Raw genomic sequence first — 17,421 nt, forward strand, 5'->3', positions numbered from 1 at the left:
AGCTTCCTGACACGTGCTTCCCAGTGCCCAGCGAGGCACAGGAAAAAGGAAACACAAATTTTGAATCTACGAATAAGTGACATCCAATACTGAACTGAAAGATAAAGGCTACGTACTACCTGTGTCTGAAAGTCCTACTTTTGCAGCACGTAAGAGCTGGGGGAAGGGAAAAGGAGGGGAGCCACGCCGCGTCCCCTGCGCTGCCCGGCTCTGAGCGCATCCCAGCCCCGTCGGGGGCAGGAGCGGACATCCCTCTTCCACCAGAACGTTATGCACGTGAGGAAAAGCATTCCTCCTCTCAGCCAGAAGCAGGCAGCTCCGACAGAGCTGTAAGCAGGAGATGGAGGTCTCGGACCACCTCCACCGACAGCTGCTTGGCAGAACGCCCCCAGCAGGAGATGGCAGGGCTCTTCATACCGACACTGCCAAGATATAATCTTCTGGCTAGCCAACACCCAAAGAATTTGCATATGGACTGAATCCATGACCAACAACACTTTCATGACTGCATCCTGCACCCGAATGAAGGCTGCTGGGCCCAAGTGAGGCTGTGGCCACAGCCTCAGCCCCACCGCTGCGCTCTCCTGGCTGCAGATGAAGGCTCGGGCTGGGCTCCTTGCCTCACTCCAGCAACGCTGACTGCTGGGGTCAGAGCAAGAGAGAGCAACAGGAGCTGAACCTCCCAGCACACTTGAATGAAAAATGTTTCTCTGGCTATTCTAATGTTTCTCAAAAGAAATGACCCCTCCTCGGAAAGGACAGCATCATTACTGTGCTTATGTGGCACAGGCAGATGTCCTGGGTCAGGATGCGACCCTGCAGGATGCCAGCAGTCCTGGCTTTGCTCCAGACCTGTCCGTCCTCATGCACCGAGCATGAGACTCACAGAATCACAGAGCAGTTTGGGTTGGAAAGGACCTTAAAGATCATATAAATCTAGCCCTCCTGCCATGGACAGGGACAAGTCCATAAAGGACTTGTTCTGGCTCCTGCATACTCTTGTTTCTCACTCAGCTTCGTGCAGGATCAAGCCCTTGCAAAAATCTTTAAAAAGCAGCTAGACTGTTTTTCTGTAAGAATGCCAATGTGAGAAAGCTGGCAGCAGGCTCAGGGCACAGCTCCATGTGAGCCACCGTTCTGACCCCAGCAATGGCTGGGTTAGGCAAGTGCATAAAATCACTTCTCCAGAATTACCCCCATCCTCCAGCAAGCTGCAGTTGAGGGGCTTCATGGGCAAGAAGCACTGATTTTGTGCCTGGTCACTGGGTGCAGAAATTTCTTTCACAAATTTAGCCAGTAGCTGCCTTTTTTTTTTTTTTTTTTTTTTTTTTTACTATTTTATCAGTATAAAACCTAATGCCAGCTTCTCCAAAACAGCAAGAAAAGAAGAAGCTTGAAGCATTCCCAGCGAAACCATCTGAAGTGTTTTACTTGGTGAAGCGACAACACATCATGTGCAGAGCAGAAGTGGAGCAGAGGCTCCTGAGATGCCACCTGGAGGGCACGGAGCCCCCACGCCGACTGCTTGGTGCACGGCTTGGCAAACCCCGCTCGAGCTGCGAGCCCTCCCCGCTGCCTCGGAGCACCGCCAGAAGCATTAAATGATTTTTAAGCAGCACCACAGAGAGGCCGCTTAATCGTCCGTGGGTTGGTTTCTTTGCAGCATAAGAAGGGAACAAATTTAAAAAAAAAAAAAGGCAAAACAAAAGCTCTGTGGCACCCCCGGCTGTTACCAATCACTGCCCTTCGGACATGGGAGAAGGTGGGCTGTGAAAGTTTCCTGATCCAGACCTTCAGGTTCAAGAGACTGCCAAAAGCCGGCTGGCACCTTTAGCGCAAGCCAACGCTCTGAGCAGTGCCCAGCCACCTGTACACACACATTTACCTGTAACCTGAGGTACTCTCCAAATAAAATTAAAAACAAAAAGCAAAACCATGATTCCTTGGTGGGGTTTTGTTGTTGTTGTTTGCTTGAGTGTAGCATACAAACTTAGGAACATTAAACCTTCTGATCTTTTTTTAATTGCTATCTTTTAAAGCCCAATGTGACAGCACTTTACCAAGCTGAACATTTCATTGAACTGCTCATCATCCCAGGTATCCAAGAAAACAGCTGAAAAGGCTGACAGGAGACAGGCTTCATACTATTATCCAGCACTTGGACACTTCAAAACCAGTGCCAAATAATTTAACACTCGGTATCTATTATTTTAAAGCGGTACAATTTGCAAAATCTATTTCGGAATCTACTAGAAATATTTCCATGATTTAATAAAGTTAAAATGAAAACTGGGCTTAAGTTTAATCTTGCTTTTGCACTGTAGTAAAAAATGTACCTCCAAAATTTACACCATGCTGGAAGAGAACCAGAAAATGAAAAGCTAGAGTGATCTCAGCCCGTTTTCACCTCTAAAATAATGGAAATTAAAAAAAAAAAAAAAGAACAAGGGAGGGGGAGGGAGCTTTGTGGGACTTTTTTTGCTGCTTCACTCAGTTTCAGCAACCTTGGCCACCGGCAGTAACACAAGGAAGGAGCTCTGCAGTCCATGCCAGTGTTGGCTCTTCCCCCGAAGACCATCCCCTTCGAAACACGGCCACTTCTGGAAGGTGTCGCACCGCGGCAGCCACCTGCCCCGCAGTGCTGCCCACCTCCGCAGCTCCGTGTAGCGGGGCCATGCCATGCCGGCAGGGGTCCCGAGCTGCCCCCCGGCGCTCAGCGGGGAGCCCAGGCCCCCTGTGGGACCGGGTACTGCGCCAGGGCGGCCGCTGCACCAAGCCCAATGCTGGCATCCCCAACCCCGCCTCGCCCAGCACTGCGTGTACGGGCGGGTTTCATGGGATCTCCTCTCTAAATTGAAGTCTGCTGTTTGCTACTGCAGAACACGTTTCCGTACCTACAAGTCCGTGCTACAGAGAGAGCGAAAGGAGCTCCGGTGCCAAAGTGGTTCTGCACCTGCCCCCTCCGGTAACGCCTGACTGGCAGCCCGGAGCCAAGGGGCCAGGAAAGCTCCTGCAACCCGGAGCACACCGGGTACACACAGGACCGCCCTACGTACACACAGGCACCATTCCTTACCCAGCACCATGCATGTTTCCCACTAATGCCGAAAAGAAAACAAAAATCCCACTTGCACTCAGTGCACGCTTGCCGGTGCATGCTCCTGCTAGCACACAACCTTAGCATCAGTCACATTCATTCGACAAACCAAAACTCTGGTTTCCAAGCATAAAGATATCTACGGTCATTTGTAAGGTGTTGTCGAGGACAGGTTCCCTGCTCCTTGTCACCTCAGAGCTCTGCTTCCTGGGGCTAGGAGGGCTCGCACACTCTCCAAGCACCCCGCACGTACCCAGCACAACAAAAACCCACAGCAGCCACTTGGAGCAGGTGGGGAAAATGCAGTCGCTGCGTCCAAGGCAGCAGATGACAAATAATCAATCCTTTACGGAGTAGGAGGGGAATTGTTTATTTCACAATTGCTTTGTACCTAAAAGAAGTCTTGGCACCGAATCTCAACTACACCTTTAATGCTCCTACGAGACTGCGAAGGCTCTTTGGGGGACCATACGGTGCCACCAGAAAGGTAATAACAAAAGAAATGGGGAGCTGCTCCCGCTGAGCTACAGTACCTTCTCGTCCAGTCCATTACAGACTGCGAAGTTCGGGGAAAATCTTGAATTTTCATCAGAGACAACCAAAAGGTCAGCCTTTCTTATGGGATTTCAGCCATTTGAGTGCCCTTTTGAGCTACAATCTTGAAATTAGGAATAATTCATTCATTACAGACTGCTGATTACAGGGGGGAAAAAAACAGAAATTTGACATTTCTTTCCAGTTCACCAAAAGGTCAGTCTACTGATTTACAAAATTTATATTAATTTTAAACTCTGAGGCTGTCACATTGGGCATGAGGCATCCAATTTGGAGAAATTAAGGTCACTTAAGGTCTCTAGTTACATTTATCATTTTGAATGCAAAAAGTTCTCAAAGGCAAAGGCAGTGCCGAGGGAGCCAACAGCCAAAGTCACCCAAACTTGGGGCAGCCGCCAATTTTAATATGCTAAAATGAATCTCTGTTTAAGACAACCATGGTTTTTTGTCTCTTCTTCCCACACGCTGCCCAACATCAACCACATGGAACAAAAACAAACTAAAATTTGGGGTCACAGCAAACCCAACTGTCCTCAGTCCCCACTGCTACTCACCAGGGCACCAGCAGCCAGCAAAACTTCTGGGGCTGCTCCGACAGAGCTGGAAAAGGCAGATGGGTGAGGATGAGGAGGAGGAGGAGGAGGAGGCGGCGGTGGCTGCCCAGAAGCCATCTCCTTGCGCAGCTGGAGCAGAGCAAGGCATGGTTCAGAGCTGACTCAAGGGCCAGGGGAGGAGGGCAGGAGGTGTCTGCCACAAACACACACGGAAAATACCGCCAGGCACGAAGCCCTCCGAAGGCGCTGCTGGACATCCGACAGCAATCCCAAAGGCCAAGCACAAAGCTTGGCCGCCTCGTGCTGCCGTGCACGAGTAAGAAGAAAAGCAAAGTCAAAGCGCCCCATCCCCAAAATATCAAACCAAACGACTGATTTGCAAGAAGGTGAGATGTATGAGTCCTGTTATTTGTACAGATATACAGAAGTAATTTTTGAAGAGGTACAGCACTACGAGCCCACCTCATGCAACCACAGGATCCCTACAAAAACCCTGAAGCTCCGTCAGTCCCTACCAATGAATTTCTACCCGGGCAGCTCTCCGTCAGCAGGTGCCCCACGCCACCCCGACGCCTGCACAGGGCCACAGCAATCCCGACCCTGTGCTCCTGCCGGTCCCCAGCCCAGAGCACATCCCACCGGGAACCCTCCTGGCTCCCGGCTGAGAGCTTGGCCAAAACCGACTTGTCCAACACCGACCAATTCGCACCAGCCACCACTACATTATTTCTTTTTTAAATTTTTTATAAAGACGCACTCATAAAAACTTGAATGGAGGTCTGTTCACGCTGCTCCGGCTGTCGCAGCGCGGCCTCGCGCACGGGGCCTTCCGACACCGGCGGCTCCCACCGCACGCCCAACCTTATCGCCCTCCTCAGGCAGCAAAAATTAGGGAACCATCTTGGCGTGGTGGTGATTTTACGCTCCAGCTGTAAGCCCTGCCCATCAAGCCCTTTTCCAGCCTACCCGTGTTTACGCAGTAAGAAGATTTAAATTTTCTAACTTCTTAAATACAAAAAGTTGGATTTTACTACTTTCCCTTTAGAAGAACTCGGTGCTTAATACCACATTAAAAACTGGCCTTTGCAACAACTCGATTTTAAAATAAATTACTACATTTTAAACTGCTAAATAATATTACTTCCTCTTTGTATTTCATTTCTTCTGAAAAAACATACAAATCAAATCACAATCAGACATCTGTATTTTTCTCCTTTTTAATCCAGTAACTTGTGAATTCATGCATTGACCCAGCCGAACAAAGGGCAAAGACTGTTAAATTCCAGAGCCCAGGAGATATTTGGTTACTCATTCAAGGCCTTCTGCGAAGTTAAAAAAAAAAAAAAAAAAGAAAAAAAAAAGAACAGACTTACTGACAAAGAGAGGCAGCTTTGGAAATGATATTTTTAAATTAATAACCGAAAATGGGAAAGAAGTGAACTAGGTAGAGATGAGCTGCTTGCTGTGCCGCAATGGGAAGATGGAGAGCGGGTTGGAACTCATTAGCCCAATTACATAATATCTTGTTTTGGCCAAATCCGAATGCAGTAAAAGCAGCGAGAGAAATGAACTCTTAGGTAACAGCAAATCGGGAAGAGGTGGGGGAGAGGGAAGAAGAAAAGGCTTTTTATGCTGATCGGTGAAACTCCTTTAAAATCCTTCCCTTTGCCCGGCAGGCGAAGGGAGCTCTGCAAGGGATGCCCCGAGAGGCAAGAATTGGGCAAGAATTGGGCAAATGTCCGACAGGGCTGGGGCAGCGCGGGGAGGGGCAGAGGCGATGGGCGCTGCGGGCTGGTGGGGGGTGAGGGAGGGCTCGTGCACGAAGGCAGGGAGAAAGTATCAGATGGCTTGAAATTTCCCTGCCTTCCCTTCCTCCTGTCCCTGAAAATCACATTTAATTGAATTCAAAAGCATTCTGAAATTTTACTAGTTTAGGAAAGATTGAATAAGCATGTAATTAAATTAATTACAGAATCACTGCTCTGCATCCTACTGTAGGAATAGCAGTGAATCAACCAAATGGCTTCAAAATCACTTCCTAAATGCTTTCAAGTTAAATAAAACTTCAAGAACTATTTTAAAACACTTACAGCGTAGTCCAGAAAAATCCAAGCTCTCAACCAGTTTCCTTCGGGCGTACGGGGACGCACTTCGGCAGCAGCCCGGGTGCCTCCCTGCCTGCATGGGCAGCAGGCGCGCTGAGCCCCACGCCTCCTCTCCCTGCCTGCATCCCTGCCCGCTCACCGCGGGGCAGCCCCTAACGAAGCTGGCCCCTCGTCTAATTAAGGATCCTTCTGGGCAAGGAGATAGGAGAAGCACGGCCGTGAGTTCGCGTGCGAAGGGTGCGTTGTAAAGCGCGGGCGCAACCAGGGCTGACTGAGGATGGCCCCTGCTGCAGCACCCTCTCGCCCGCGCTGGCACCAGGGGTCCGGAGACCCAAATGTCTCCAGTGAGGGCTGTCCCCCCTGCGCGGACCCCCTTGCCAGAGGATGTCTGAGAGCAGGGAGCCTCGTTGTTCACTACAGGAGGGCAGAGGCAGATTAGCAAAGACGCAGCGAGACACATCCCGACTGCGACCACAACTGCAAAGCAGCCCCAGGGCCACCGTGTGCCCGCAGCGGGCACTGGCTTCCGCCCTTCCAAGAAAAGAGGAATAGCCTCACGCTGCCTCGCATGTACAGCTGGGGCAAGGCTCCCTTTCGGTTAATGCTTAATGTTAAGGTAGCCTCACATACCACCACCACTGCCGAGCCCTGGAGGCAGTGGGGCCATCACAGTGCCCACGAGCCCCTTCCGCAAAGGGGACGCAGCCGCAGCACGGCTCATCCTGCAGCCCCTCGCCCAGCAGAGGAGACCAGGGAGAGGACAGCAAGGGCAGCAGCCCGGGTTTGATGACCAGGTGGGAGCTCTCCCCATTGCTTACTCACCCACGGCATGCAGCACCGTCCCAAATTGCTGCAGGCATCCCGGCGGGCAGCGGGTTGACTCACACACTGACCTGGGGTCAATCCCCAAGCATGGCCACAGCAGCACACACAAGCACTCTAAGGAAATGAAATATGGTTGCTCACACCAGAAATCAAATGCGAATGCTAACCTAGGTGACTTTGCATAAGATAAATGAAGTGAGCTCTTTCACCAGCACTGCGGCTTCCAGGAAGATGTCCCCGTACAGCCTCAGTGGCTTCGGCTAGCAACGATGGCCAAAGCCAGCCTGTGTCCCCTACGCTATGTGAGACGCTGCCTCAAAACCCACATGAGTGAAACGGGTCCTCGTGCAGCAGGAAAGGAGAAACAGCTGATAAAATGGCCAAATCAGAGTTCAGAGAGCCACTTATTTTTAATAAACTCAACCCATGTTATCTTTAACAACCTGATGGTCTGTTTGCCTGCGCCAAGCCTCACCATCTCGCTAGCAGGCGTGGACATTGCCTGATGGGATCACTCAAAATCTACCTCTTCAAACCCAGAGCAAAACCTGCTCTCCCAGCCGGCAGTGACACCGGACAGCCGGCAGGCACCCAGCACCTTCCGTGCCACTGCCGCTATGGATGAAGACCACATCCACGCTACAGAATTGAACCCCCTAAAGGCATTTCTAATTGCTCCATTAAAAGGTGCAAATAGCTTCCTTTTGCAAAGGCACGGCCATCTTCTGGGTGTGAAAGCCAAACCTCTCCTTGGCATAACCACCCAGCCTCGCTATCTCCCCACCGAGTGCCCCTGTGGGATTTATGCTTGTTTGTCACCTGCCCCCTCACCCCCACATACAATTAATCACATTTGCACACGGAAATACCAGCAAAGATCTTCACAACACGTCCAAGAAGGTTTCAGAACGAATTTCATGAACTGAGCAGTGATTGCCAAGACCAGATTGCGCGGAACAAAACCGCTGTTTGCTAAGGGAAAGCGAACACGAAATGGCCGCGGTACCCCCACGGCACATCCACGCAGGCTGACCGTGGTGGGAACGGGAACTGCAAACCTGAGCCCCACAGCTCTGCAGGTGGAGAGGCAGAGGCCTGAATAAACCACCAGCAAGAGAATGCACAGAAACTGTTACAATCAAGCAGAAGTACAAGTCACAACAGAATTACTAAAAAAGCAACAGACCTATGCACTATGTTAGGAAAGGGACCTGAATGCAACACAGCTCAGTTGGCCTTCATGTCTTACATGTGCAGAGAAAACATCAGCTCAGTACTCATTAGTGGTCAAAGAGCAAAAGAGAGGGTAAGGAGTTGTTAAAAAAAGGCAAAACAAACAGAAAACATAATCGTGCCATGCACACATCCCTACTGCACCTTCATTTTGAGCACAGCAGGCAGATCTGTCCACCATCTCAAAGACCTGCATCTCTAGGGACTGCAGAGCTGGATGATCAGAGGCTGGAAACCACTTCCATAAGAGAAGTGACAAAATGAATGAAAACCTTCCAGCTGAGACGAGCTAACCGGGGAAAATGAGATGGGACTCCCAAGTGCCCATCCCGGACGGCATGGGGCCAACAGACCGCAGGCAGCACGCTACCCGCCTGCGCTCACAGCGATGCTGCAGCAGCCCCGCAGCTCCGCGGGCACTCGGGGAAGCTGCTGCCTGTGCTGCCCACTCCTTCCCACACAGCCCCACTCCTCAGCGCACTTCTCCAGACATCACGGTGTTTTAAAACTTTCCTTCACAAACACAGGGTTTTTTATTGTTAATTCCACCTCTAGAGTAGCGGGGGTATAACCCATCCCTCCTTCACGCAGCAAGACCCAAAGCCCCATCCTTTGAAAGGGACTGGCCAACACCATCACCCTTCAACAACCTCCTCCTTACAAAGCTCATCTTAAAACAAATTGACTACTACTGCACAGCAGCCCAAAGCCCAGGGTTTCAAACAGAAACGCCTCAGCACGCAGCCCACGTGCGGCCCCGAAGCGCAGGCGTCCCTCCCCGCAGAGGCGCAGTGCTTGGTGCCACCCGGTCCCACGGCGGCCCGCTGGGGAACGTCCTTTGAATTGGAGGGAGAGGAAGCGGGGGATGAATTATGCTCTGCTTGACCTCAGGAACGGAAATCCATCGAGTTTCACTACTTCATCACTTCGACACTGCCGGCTGCGGTGCCAAGATTTCTGCTGGGACCGGTGCAGAGGCAGAGAGAGGATGCGGTGATGGTGTCTTGGGCAGAAGTTCAAAATATTTGTTTCTTGGAGGAACAAGATACACAAGGATGAAATATGTCGTCTTAAGCGTGTTACTCAAATAGGTCCTTTATCTTCTCAAGAAGATGAATTTTGACACAGTAGCGCTTTTTCCCAGTAATACCTATTTTCATATATTTCAGTTTAGATCAAAAGAATCCCACTAACAGGGTAACCCTGTTAGACAATTTCTGTAAAACTTGAAGTTGAATGTGGTGGACCAGGAGAGTGCTAAGGAGAAACAGCAGCAGAGCCTGTGCTTCCTGCAGCTGCCCTTAATGGAAATTTAAGCAGTGCAAAGTGTCTCAATAAACCATCAGCCACGACTAATTAAGGTGCAGTATACTTAGGGTAGCCACATGTAGCTCTGGCCACCAGCATGCCGTGGGAAAAAAAAAAAAACTAAAAACTTGTAATATAAAAGCAGAGTGCACCTCATCTCAAACTTCAGGAGGCAGAAGACCCTTACTGGAGGCTAATGCCAAACCTCCATCAGGGACCAGCAGTCACCGTCCCAACGGCACAGCAGGAATTCTGGGGTAACAGCAAGGCACGTATCGACGCTGCAAGCCAGGGTAAGTAAAACATCGTAATAAATCCTCACAGCAGCAGAAAAGCCCAGCTGGTTCACTCACGTCCATCCCCTGTCACACCAGCAAACAGAGCAGAGTTTGCTCAGAAATGAGCTTGATCCCGGGTGAAATTAGGTGCTGCCCTCCATTGATACTCTCCAAGTAAAGAGGTTTTGCATAGAGAAGTGTCTTGAGATTTGACTGCACGTGGAAAACTGATGGATTTCCCCGATTCAAGGATTTTACCTTTTTTCCTGAGGTATGGTGGTGTAAGCATGCTGCAGCACAACGGCCTCCTCTGAAGTCGGGAGCAGAAGGCGGCTTTCATCACCGTTCCTGTTACCAGCCTTTTATGCACCCTGGTGAGCAACAGCTTGGGAAATTGTTACAAATTCTGGAAGAAATAGAGCGAGCTGGAGCTGCCCACAGCGCACCTTGGTTCCCAGTCCTTCAGGAGAGGACAGAGCAGACCAAAGGACCACAAAGGGCTCTGAATTAGCAGGTGACAGCCCACCGGAGGTGGGAGATGCTCCACCACTCTTGTCCCAGGCCCCTCTTCCCAATGACTCGGCTCTTGGTGAGCCCGATGGGCTGGGCACACCTCACAAAACCACCTGAGAACCGCTTCTGAGGAGAGGGCAATTGCTCAAAGCCAACGTCCAGAGGGTACAGCAGGGCTGCAAGGCTTGTGGAAAGGGCAGAGGGTTGGAAACAGCGAGCGTGAAAGTTTCTACGTGTCTTCTGGAGTCTGCTAGGACTGCCCTGGGGCTGCAAAGAAGCTCAGGGTGAGACTCGGCACCGATGACTGCAGAGAACGGGAAGAAGCTGAGACGCGAAAGCTTTTACATAGCACGTACTAAAACAAAGCTCTTCATTTGACTTTTACGTAGCTTAAGAGTAGGATCCATCAGCTTTCTGGGAAACAACCGCTGCAACGGCTGCCCTGCAGTTCCAGCCAGCTGCCTGCACAGCACCGCTGACAGAACCGCGGTGCAGCCTGCAGGTACGGGGTACGGCCACTGCGGCACAAACCCAGCGGAGGCCGAACAGCAGGGCGAATGTGTGGCTTGGTGGTGTGTTTGCCACAGGACTCTGTGCTGTGACGGGAACTTGCACGGGGTCCCGTCCAAGTCCAGCACGAGGCTGGGTATGGCAGGGTGGCATCGCAGCCCAGGCGATGTGGCACTTTTCCAGGGCTCTGAACACAGGTCCTGCTGCTGCACGGCTCAGGCACCCCCTGTGAGCGGTTTATTCTTCAACCATTTGTCACTATAGAACCACGGGACTGCGTGGTGCTCAGCTCCACGAGACCTGACCCCAGCCAGCACGCTGAGCAGCTGAGCTAGCGCAAGCTGAACAGCCACCGCTGCCAAATCAGGCCAAAAAAGGTGTCAGACACCTGCTGCTGGGACCACAGAGGGATTACGACTCCAGATTCTGAAAATGTACTGTGACAAAGCACGTGGTGGGAAGGGTGGTGAGCCCTTCGCTCCGCACTGCGGCCACAGCCAGCAGTGGGTGGGACAGTGGCAGGCAGGGCAGTGTCCCCAGACCGCGGCAGGCACCAGCAGTAACCCACCTAGAGAGACACGAGCCAAAGGACAGCAGAGCCTGCCTGCGAAGTGGCAGATGAGATGCAAGAGCACAGCTTTTGCTGAGTGATGCGGCAGTGACACCCCTGCCCGGTCACAGCAACGCCACGAACTGAGTTATGGAAGGTTCAAGCACGCCCATACAAGCCACAGTCCTCCTTCTGGCCATGCTGTAGAGAGCCCAAAAGAAAGGTCTCCCTTCCCATCTGAACTTGGGTCCTCTCCCTTTCACCTGCCACAATCCTCAGCCCCTCGCACCATGTGGGAGGTGGGTTCCTGAGTGACCAAACTGGTCTCACAGTACAGAGGGGGTGCCTTCCTCCTCCCACCCCTCCTCTGCCTCCCCACTCACTGCTCCCCTCCATAAGCCAGCTTACTCACCAAGCTGGCAGAAAGCCCTGCCTCTTCCCAGCCTTCACAGGTTTTTGTGTTCTTTTCCAGGGTTGGGGAGATAAATCAACGCACAGAAGGCTCCAACAAACACTAGTTCACGAGAGAAGAAGCAGCAGAAGAGCATGGACAGGAGGCACAGGACCAGCACCTCCGTCTTCTGCCAACAGTGAGCTCCTGGCCGGGCTCCCTACTCCATCTTGCAGGCTCTGCTGCCACCCACTCCTCCCCTCCCCGGGATGATTAGCAGTGTCATTAACATCCATCAAACGAGGGCTAAGGGAGTTCACACCTCCTCGAGTTAGTCGGTAACACTGCCGACAAACTTAAGGAGACCATAATGTGTTGGTCTGCCTGCAGCTTGCACTTGGAAAGCATTTCTCATTAAAAGTGCACTTCTAGCTCTCAGCTATTTGTAAAGGAAATCCTGAATGCTTCTGGACGTGAATGCAGCAGGCAGCCACGGAGGTACGCCAGGCCAGCGAGTCAATGGGTTGGATCAGGTAGCTTGACACCACGTTGTTACGCCGCTCGAGCAGCAGCAGCCAAGGATGGAGCGAGGCTGGAGCGCCGGCCAAAGCCACGGTCCTGCCGCCGGATGCCAAAAGACACAAGCGCGGAGCCAGAAGCATGGCAGGAGGATCTCCAGAGGATGCACCAGCTGTTTGCAGGAGGCCAGGAATCGCTAACACAACCGTGCAAAAATATGTGGCGCAGCGCACGTGTCTGCGTATCACACCAAGCAACACAGAAGGTTTTGGGTGTAGTTAGTCTTGCACTTGCTTTTGCAATGGTTGATGCAAACAGGTCCATTACTGAAAGCTCACTGAAATGTGAATTTTACTGAAAGCTACGTTATCCAGCCTTTACAGGCTACCAGCAATCCTTTCATGGAAGAACAGCCGAAGAAAAAGGAAACAGATTAATCTCTAGGAACAGAACAAACAGAGCATCTTATTTTCAGAAATAATATTTCACTACAAATCCAGTAGCAGGGAAGGATCAAAACCAGCAAGCCCTTAAGTGAAATGTCTTTGAGGCAAAGGACTGTTGGAAGATGCATCAAGAACAGAACAGAGGAGAACACCTGGAGCAATTTCTGGAGAGCACCTTCTGTGGCACCCTGGTCTCACCCACGGTGACACCGATCCTCTAGGCGGAACGCTCCACCACTACCTGTCCTCTGCAGGAACCGAGCTCCAGGGATGCGCCCGGACATCCCAGTGTGGCGTGGCTTCCTGCATCCCAAAGTGGTGTTGCTTCAGACACTCGCACCTATGCCACGATCCCAAAGGCACTGCACTTAAGAGACTCCTTCAAGTCATCTCCTTCCTTTCCCCTTCATTTGCATTCGGGCTGATGGAAGGGATGTTCCTCACCACCGTGTGCGTGGGGAGAGAGAAAAGGTGTCAGCACAGTGGAGAGATTTTATTTTTGCATTCCCTTGGAACGTCAGTCAAATCAGTGACTTCCATCAACACATCTGAACCCCAAAATATTAAATTTATCATCATCTATCATTGCACACCATCTCACCCTTGGTTTCCTCCCACCTCCTCCAAGAATGTTCTCCTTTCTCCTACCTGTGCCAGCCCTGAGACCCCTCACTCCACAGCACTGCGGTGCTTGTCCTACCAAGTCCCCCACTGTGGCATCACCTTTGTTCTTCGACCCAAGATCTCCTACTTCCTCCTTAGTTTCTTGTCACTGTCTCAACTTCCAATGCTGAACCACCACCCAGACTCTGTAACAAGTCTCTGCCCATCAGTATTGTCACAGGCACCAACTGCAGACATCTAAGCAGCAGAAAGATCCTTCAAGTTCACGGAAATGCATCCTGCCTGAACGTGCTGGTGGGATCTCACCACACAGACTGGGACCAGTAGCTTTGGGTGTGATCTGGGTTTTATTAGAACAACCTCAGATCTGAGTCTGTGCACAGTTTGAGAAAGGTGCTTACAGCAAATTTACCCCACAGAAGCAGATATTCTTCCCCCCCTGGCCCTGCAAACGGGCCCTGCCCCAGGTCCCAGCCCACGGCCGTGGTGCCACAGGGATGGGTCTGGGCTGCTCCAAGGCACAGGGCTTTCGTGTCTCGCTGAACCACACCGACTTCCTTGAGCTCCTCTGTCTGTGAACAGGATAGAACCTCCCAACCACGCAGCACCTCAGTAAGAACTGCCTCAAAGTCCCCTGCTGCTCCTGTTATCAGGAGAAGCATCCTGGTATACTGAATGGACCTTCCCCATCCAACTGATGGCAGGCATAAGGTGCCCCTTCACAGCACGTTTCGGGCTCCGTAACACCAAGGATGCACTCCCCAGGAGACTTAGGAAACGAGGAAAGAAGCTCGATCAGTCTTGACAACTGACATAATCTCATTTTCAAGCTTCCTCTCTCAATTATCTTCCATGAGGAAGAACAAAGGCAGGTCACAGCATCTGAAACTTCCTCTAGGTTTTGTTCACATTTTTCTCTTTCCACGTAGTGAACAAGGGCCGCTGATAAGAAGGAAGCAGAGTCTGGCACATCCAAGCAAAGCTACTCAACAAGCTCTGCCACTTCCTCCCCACTGCTTAATTACTGCGCTGCTGTGACAGAGGTACATCTTCTGGTTTGCTCTTGTTCCAACCTAAGCGTCTGTGTCAGGTGAAAACCATCACCTCCTGCTCACTCCTTCTGCTCCCAGAGAGCAGCTGACGGCCAGCGCCCGCTGGCTGCAGCAGTCAGCGCGCCGGGGCGGAGGAAGACAGCAAGCTGGCTGGCTACTGGGATCGCTGCAGGGCAAACAAGGAACTCAAGACCAGGTCTGCCAAAATTTCAAGTTTTCGTTATACAGGCTGCACGTATTTCTGATTTTCCTACAAGGCAAACCTTGGTCTAACAAGCTACATAAGATACAGGGACTCGAGGTCAGTTACTTGCATGTCCTCTTACGATCTGCTCACTATCTACAAGGTCTTCTCATCCGCCATCCAGGCAAATTGCTGATACTGTGTTTGCACCACATAAACACTCAGAGAAGCTGGAACAAGCGCAGGTCCTCTGCTGCAGGCAATATGTTCACTTTCCTCTCCAAAGCCGGCTGCGATTTGAAAACAGCCGCAGTGCCAGCTCCAGCATAAGCGAGGCTTGCTGCGGTAACCACATCTCGTTAGCGAACCGTTCCCTCCACGACAGTCCGGGATCTCTCCTGTTCATCTCTTTGTCTGGGCTGGTGGCTCCAGGACTCTGGAGTCCTTCTTTTCTTCTCCACTGCAACACACATCCTCCTTTGCTGCTGATAACATCTGCTGAATTACTAAAGCTTTCCCTCAAGATCTACATTTCTTCTGCACAAATTTCTCCCATATATTGGTTTTTGACTTCAATTTAACTTTTCTCCCCTTGAATTAAAGTACTATTTTCCTCTGATCGTAATTTGGTTGCATGAAACAAAGTTGAAGGTTATCAGATTTGAGGAAAAGAGGGAAGCAGAGCACGATGACAGATGTGGCGTGCTCTTGTCTTGCTTTATTTCCCATTCAGCCCAAACAACACCCTGGTCTCATTAGCACTTAATGCAGGTGAAAATAAAATGGTTTATTATTAAAACAGTGTGGGCACATGAAAAACATCCACTCTGGGCCTGTTGGAACTTGCCAAGTATCAATGCTAAGCTCTTTCTCTGTATGAGGAGCTCCTTTACTCACAAGACTATAACTTCTTATCTGGGCTAATAACGTTCAATAGGAAACCTCTCAAATCCCACTTGAAAACTTAAGCATTTGATATTTAGGACATTTCCCCACTCCATTAAAAATGTAACAGCTTATAGAACACCATCCCGCTAAAGAAACTGCCCTCCCGAAAGGGGCCAGCTGTTTATCTGCTGGTTACACCTGGGCCCCGAGGTGCCAATTCAGGGAGCCGCCGCCGCTCCCCCAGCCCACCAGCTCCCTCGTGCCGCGGACGGAACTTGCTCCAGTGCCTGCAAAGGAAGGAAGGGTTGTGCAAGGGAACAGCAACCGGCAGGCACAAGGGCTTCTCCAGGACAAGGACAAGGAGCGTAGCTTGTGCAGAGAGCAGCAGCAATGCCACGCACAGCTGGGCACCTCATTCAAGCCGATGGAGCTGGCAACCCCAAGCTAAACACACAGGCAATGCTGCGAGTCTGAAACACTCTGCGTAAATGTTGTAATGTTTTAAGGGACAAGCCCTAATGCACGAACAATGGATTTGGTCACATTCCCGACAAGACAAATTCCGCCCTCCAGTCAAGATGTGACACCAGCCGCCCGACGCGCGCTGACATGGAAACTCGGTCTATTGGTGAGGCATTGCCCGTGCAACCACAGCACCCCAGGAATATAACTGAAGAGCTGCGCACTGCAGCCACTTGAAATATTGCTCATTTCTTCCCAGATTTGTTGAAATTCAGATTATAGCGGCAGCTGGGTGAAAAGCAGGAATTCAAATCCTGGACTCCGCAGATCCACCAGAATTGTCTTCGACCAGCCGGCGGCAGGGACAGACCCAACGGGAGGCGCCCATCGCTGAGACAGCCTCACTGAGACAGGCTGTGACAACTTACCTAGCACAACACCCCGTGGACTCCATCCTAATAAACACATATGACAAAATATAACAACGAGATCTTCTGGAACTACTAATCCTGCTCTCCAAATCAGAGCAAGCCATTACACCCACTCACCCGGGCAGGCAAAGGGAAGCCCTCAGATCCATCTGCTCCTGCTCCAGCAAGCAGAAGAATCACCAACTCTCCCAGCATGTTCAAGTCAACCCATTTTCCTAAACGAAACATTAACCGCCAGCGTGATATCAAGATAGATGTCGGCTTTTAATTACACACACAAAGGAGTTCGTAACACTCCAGCTCTACTGCAAGGGCGGCTTGCTGAGAAAAAGCAACTTTGATCAAAGCTTCCAAGCCCATTCTGTAGACTGTAAAAAAGAAAAACTAGTGACCTTACAGAGTTACCGCATAATTTGTCTCCAGATTTTTATGCGCAGAACTCGAGAGCTTGCAGCCAGAATTCATTTTGTTTGTGGCATTACCTTTTTTATTCAAATGTTCACTGAGCTTAGAAAGGGAGGATTTTGGAAATGGAGTACACACCAAACACATACACAAAAAATTGCCATTTTTGCTACAAACATCCACTCCCAGATGACAAGCCTTGTGCTTCTGTGCAAAATAGATGTATACACACACAGTATGCATACAAATATATGCATACATGCACACACGTCTCTGATGGTTGTAAAGGTCGTAAGAAAAATCTAATCCTTCAAAATCGCCTGTGGCTCGAGGTCACCTCTACGCTCAGCAGGTGAGTGCAGCAACAAGGTATGTTTGTTGTGCAAGGAGACTCCAGGCTTGGCGGCAAGTTGCACGTACCTCTTAGCTTAAAAACACAGTCCCCACAAAATGAGCATGCCCCGGCATTTTGCCACTCCCTCGGATCATGG

The 17,421-nt window shown here is 50.8% G+C and overlaps 1 protein-coding gene across 14 annotated transcripts in view; it reads right to left on the reverse strand.

Annotated features, from left to right (window-relative positions):
- Positions 1–17,421, reverse strand: part of ZNF618 (zinc finger protein 618) — a 166,593-nt gene that overhangs the window by 131,600 nt on the left and 17,572 nt on the right. The window lies entirely within an intron of this gene.

Source organism: Anser anser (assembly GCF_964211835.1).
Source record: "Anser anser genome assembly, chromosome: 21".
Taxonomy (NCBI): domain Eukaryota; kingdom Metazoa; phylum Chordata; class Aves; order Anseriformes; family Anatidae; genus Anser; species Anser anser.